The sequence below is a fragment of the Vigna unguiculata genome, chromosome 10 (genome assembly GCF_037176805.1).
Source record: "Vigna unguiculata cultivar grain cowpea cultivar isolate G323 ecotype 2 chromosome 10, ASM3717680v1, whole genome shotgun sequence".
NCBI classification, from domain to species: Eukaryota; Viridiplantae; Streptophyta; class Magnoliopsida; order Fabales; family Fabaceae; genus Vigna; species Vigna unguiculata.
In genome coordinates this window covers 33107385-33113150 of record NC_140801.1, presented here as the reverse complement: position 1 = coordinate 33113150, position 5766 = coordinate 33107385, and positions in this window count along the sequence as shown.

Below are 5766 nucleotides of genomic sequence, written 5' to 3'. Positions count from 1 at the left end.
AGTTAAGTAATTGTGTAAAAGACAGCTTGAAAAAAAATGTATCTTTGTTACAAATTAGTTCATGATGAACAACATAGACATGAGCAACCACCTGAACATTAATGTGATGCATCAACCATTGCTGAAATTCCTGAATATTTGGTAAGGGTTGATCCTTTTAAGAAGCATTTGAGAGAAAAAGACACAATAGACAAAAAAAATGAGTTATAAAGGTATTTAAATGAATTTGTTGTTGATGGTGATGAGCATCTTGATTTTTTTGTTTGGAGGAAAATAAATTCTTCACAGTTTTCCATTCTAGCAAAAATGGTTAGAGATGTATTAGCCATCCCAATTTCCACAATTGTCTCTAAAAGTGCATTTAGCATTGGAGGTAGGATATTGGATGCTTTTAGAAGCTCTTTAAATCCACCAATGGCTGAGGCGCTTATCTATGCTCAAAATTGGTTAAGGACCACTATAACTTAATTTGATGGTATTAATGTTAAGGCTTAAATATACATTTGGTCCCTATTTTTGTTGATTTTATTCAATTTGGTCCCTATTTTTGTTTTATGTTCAATTAGGTCCTCATTTTCGTTAAATTGTGGTCAATTTGGTCCTTTTCAATAACGGTGTTTAAATAGTTAATGTTTTTGAAGAGTACATGCCACGTGTCAGCTCCTGGTTTTTTTGATTTTTTTTAATTTTTTTAAAAATTTTTTTAAAAATTTTTTAAAATTTTTTTTTAATTTCAAAAAAATGGTCCACATGTCAAGTCACAGTTATGCCACGTGTCAATGCTAGTGCCACGTGTCAGTTTGTGGTAGTATTATTCTTTTTTGTTCAATTTAGTCCCTATATTCATTCTTTTTTTTTTTCAATTTAGTCCCCATTTTTGTTCAAATAAATCAATTTTGTCCCTTTCAAATTGAAACTAAATTTAATATCTTTTATAAAAATTATATTAATATCTTTTCTAAAATTGACCTTTGAATTTATTATTTTTTAAATTCAATTATAAATTATTAAATTTAATTATAAATTGAATAAATTCTCATATTTAATTGTTAAACAGAATATAATTATTTAAAATATTATAAGAATATAATTACAATTTTTTTTCCTAATATTTATATTCTAAAATATTTTTAAAATTGATATATAAAAATATTTTAAATATTCAAAATATTTTAAAAAAATAAACTAATATTTGTAAAATTAACATTTATATATAAAATATTTTAGATTTTAATATCTAAAATGCAATAAAAATATTAAATATTTTAAATTTAAATGTGAATTTTACAAATGTTAATATATATTTTTAAAGTTTTAATAATTATATTTTAATAATATTTAAATAATTATATTCTATTTAACAATTGAATCTAAGAATTACATTCAATTAATAATTAAATATTATAATTTATAATTAAATTTAAAAAATAACTAATAATAATGTTAATTTTAAAAATTAAATGGTTTTATGTTAACAAAATTTGGAATTAAATTAAACAAAAATAGCAAATATAGGGACTAAATTGAACAAAAATAACGAATATCGGGACTAAATTGAACAAAAATAAATAATACATCTACAAACTAACACATGACACTAGCATTGACACGTGGCACAATTGTGACTTGACACGTGGACACTTTTTTTGAAATTAAAAAAATTTAAAAAAAATCAAAAAAAATCAAAAATTAAAATAAAAAAAGTCGAAAAAACCAGGAGCTGACACGTGGCATGTACTGTTCAAAAACTTTAACTATTTAAATACCGTTAGTGAAAAGGATCAAATTGACTATAATTTGACGAAAATGAGAACCTAATAGAACATAAAACGAAAATAGGGACCAAATTGAATAAAATCAACAAAAATAGGGACCAAATGTATATTTAAGCCTAATGTTAATGAAGAGTTTGAGCTTTTTGAGAATATTTTCACATGTAAGAGTTTGGTTTATATTTTTGAGAAATTATTTTGCAATTATGTTGTTTTGTATATTAATAATATAGTGTTTTAATTAATTTTAGAATTTAATGGTAATACAATGGGAAGAGTTGAAGTAACATCTAGAGTAGTTGGCTCTACAAGCGGAGTTGGTTCATCATCTCAGAACAATCAATAATATGACTCTTAATCCATCTAAGATGTTTGTCTTACTTTAATTATTATTATTATTAACAAATTTACTTATTATTTTGTTAAGTTTTAACTAGTTTTCTTTTATGCAGTTGTGGTCTTTTTCTAAGGCATTTGTTACAAACAAATGCAGGGACCAAATTTGTATGCTTTTTTTTTTGGAAGATATCTCCATTACATATGTTTTGAAGAGATATTATGATAAGGAAGAAGCCATACATATTGGTTTAAAGGAATTTGTGAATTTTGTTGGCTTTTAAGCATTGTTTGATAGTAATTTCTAGAATGTGTCTTTCTTCTTTTATCATTGACTTTGTTTTCTCACTAATGTTCCTTTAGCATTGGGTTTATTCCAAATTTCCTATGTAAAGACTTGAGTTGTATCTATGAGTATAAGCATTTTGTAAATGACAAGGGCTTAAAAGGGAACAATTTGATAGGTTCATTATCACCAGTTTTTTCTACGTTAACTAGGCTTAGTATTTGTAAGTTGCACAATCACTATCTTTTATAATCACAATTATAATTACAGTCACAATTATAATTTAGTTCTTTTGAGACTAAAGAAAAAGGAATTGCATTTTTTTTAATTAAGTGAGTCAGTGAGTCAACCCGTTTAACCTACCAACCCATAGTGGACTGGGCCAAATTCAAAATTTTTGGCTTGCTAATAAGTGAGTCGGGTTGGGTTAGCACACTATGTGGACAACCCGTGGTAACCCGGCCCGAGTGACCCATTTTGACAACTCTATTGAAAATTGTACTTTGTTTAAAGCTGTAGAAATGAAAAGAGATGATAGGGTTATGGCTTTCATTATAGGATGGATTTTAGCTCCTAAGCGGAGTAATCATGCCCAATTGACTAAAAGAGAAATATATCTTATGTTTACGCTTAAAGCTAAAATTCAAACTGGCTCGGTTGAGCTTATCTGTGACTCCATTCTAAAAGCCATTTGACTTCCCATGTATCCACTCCTATATGACATTTTTCTTTCAAAGGCCTTTGAATAGTATAAGGTTGATTTAATAAAAGAAGTATCCATGGACCTCGATTCCACAAACAAAATTGAAGACAATGTGTTGCACCACATGGGAATTTTTCTATTTGATAAGGAATGGCCTTTAAAGATGACCCTCCTAAGATAGCAAAAGAAATTGATCCCATCAATGTGGATGTTTGTTAAGCTCAACTAATATTTAGAGTTAAACCAAAAACTATTTTTTAGAGGTGTGTGCTTAGACAACTTGATACACTTACGGCTAATCATCAAACTAACGTGGCTAGATTTAACAAACTAGATAAGAAAATGGAAAAACTAATGCAAAATATGAATATTAAGGAAAAGTAGGATACTCATGCTTCAAACAATGAAGAGGTAAAGGCACCTGCTCAACAAAATTTTGATACTGATATTGGGGATGAAGTGATTGAGAATGTTAATGATGATGTGGAGGAAGATTATGTTGATGATCAACATGAGGATACAGGAGATGAAGTGAATGAGGATGATAATGATGATGAGGAGGAAGATCCCACTCAAGAAGAGGACATGTTTGAAGGTTATTTTTTTTTCTTTCTTTGAAACACTACTTATAATTATCTTTTTTGTTTATATTGCTCTATAAGCATGCACATTTATATTTCTGTCATTTTGTTTTAATTGTTGCATGATGCCTAGGTTATGCTTTGTTAGAATCTGTTTTATTACCTGTATTAATTTTCTCAGAATTTGTGTTTTATTATTTCCTTATTTAGCATATTATAATTATAGTGTATGATGGGTATCCCTAAATCATAGGAATTTGGTTATCTAGGTGTTATTATTATACTTCCTGAAATAGGTTTCTAGCCTTGTAAAATAGAAATTGTATTCTCAAAATAATATATTAAAGCGATTCTACCCTAAATTATAAAATGCTTAAAACAATCTTTGATATTATCATATATCCTGCAATGATATTACCCTTTGTCATATGATAACTACATTATGTTTTCCTATTTTTTGCTAATGCCCAAAGAGGGAGAAAAGTTGTTGATTGTTGCCTTTTTGATAATTAAGGTGTGTGCTAGAGTATGAGGCTAGAAGTAGTGTCTAGAAAATATGTAAAACCAAGTTGAAATGCTATTAAAATCAACATAATCACAAATTAATAGTTCATGAATAAAATTGGTGAGAAATGAATGTATTTTAAAGTGATATCTCACTTAACTAAAAAAATAATAATCAATTAATATTGTGTTAATTGAGAAAATATTTTGTTATGTGAATTAATAGATTATAGTACTAATATAATCGATTATTATATAAAGATTTAGTTTGCCTAGAAATCAAAACTTAATCTATTAGCTCATTAATTTAATCGATTAAATTTCTCAAAAATTAGTTTTCACTTTAAAAACTAAAGTTCTGATTTCAAAATAGTAATAATTCAATTCAACAAAGATTCTGAAAATGATTAAAGATTTCTTGGAGCATTCTTTACATTTTTACTGGAAAACCTCAAAATTGATCAAGATTATGTTGATTCTAATGCATCTTGGCTTGACATAGGGTGAATTTGTAAAATCTACCAGGTGTTTTTATTCCATTTTACTTTGTGTAACTTCAGTTTTAATGTATTGTAATCATTGTGTAGGTGATTGGGTCTATGCAAATGTGTGTATCTTTTCATTAGTGTATTTTTCTTGATAGGATTATCAAGATTTTATATCTTAGAGTTTAGGATTGATTAGGTGATCTATTGATCTTGTAAACTGTATTTGATATAATGATTCTCTAACTAAGTTCGCTAGAAATTGGATGTAGATTCTTGAATAATCGAATTATTATAAATTGGTTTTATTTTACTCTTTCTTTCCTTATGCTTGATTAATTGTTTCATATGTGTAAAGGTTCCAAATTCTAAACATCACATAAATCTTATTAACTGATTCAAAAGTTTTGAAAACTGTTTTCTTGAAATCTAAAATCAGTAATTTTTTAAAAAAACAACCAATCCACTCTCCTTTTGGTTATGAAATATTGAGTTGTACCTGTTATAACATTTAAATAAATCTATTTTAATTAGATTGACCAGATTTGTATTATAGATCCAATTCATTTTATTGGATTTAGATTAGATCTAGACTGAATATTAAAAAAATACAATCCATGTACACCCTTAACTACCACATATTAAAACAATGTAGTGTAATAAAAAAAAGTGACAACTCTTCATGTTTACCTTTTCTCAATAGTAAGTAAGGGACCGATCGACAAGTTTATCATGTATTTCAAACGAGGTATTATTTTCTTTTCAAGTTTTATCTATATCTGAATTCAAAGGAGATTATTTTTTTTTTCAATTTTACCCTTTAAGTAATAGTTATTTTAAACTAAAATAATTACATTTCTAAGTTTACTAAATAACTGTCATCTAAATTTAATTATTTTATAAACTAATATAACTATTTTACTATTTTATCCTTCTAATACATTTTTTTAATTTATATAATTATTTATTTTTACAATTATTTAAAAAACAATTATAGTTTAATCAATTTTTACTAGAATAAAAAGAAATCGACATACATGCAAGTGACAGATGTATTTCCGGTATTAAGTGAATAAATTAGATAAAAAGGAAAATATTA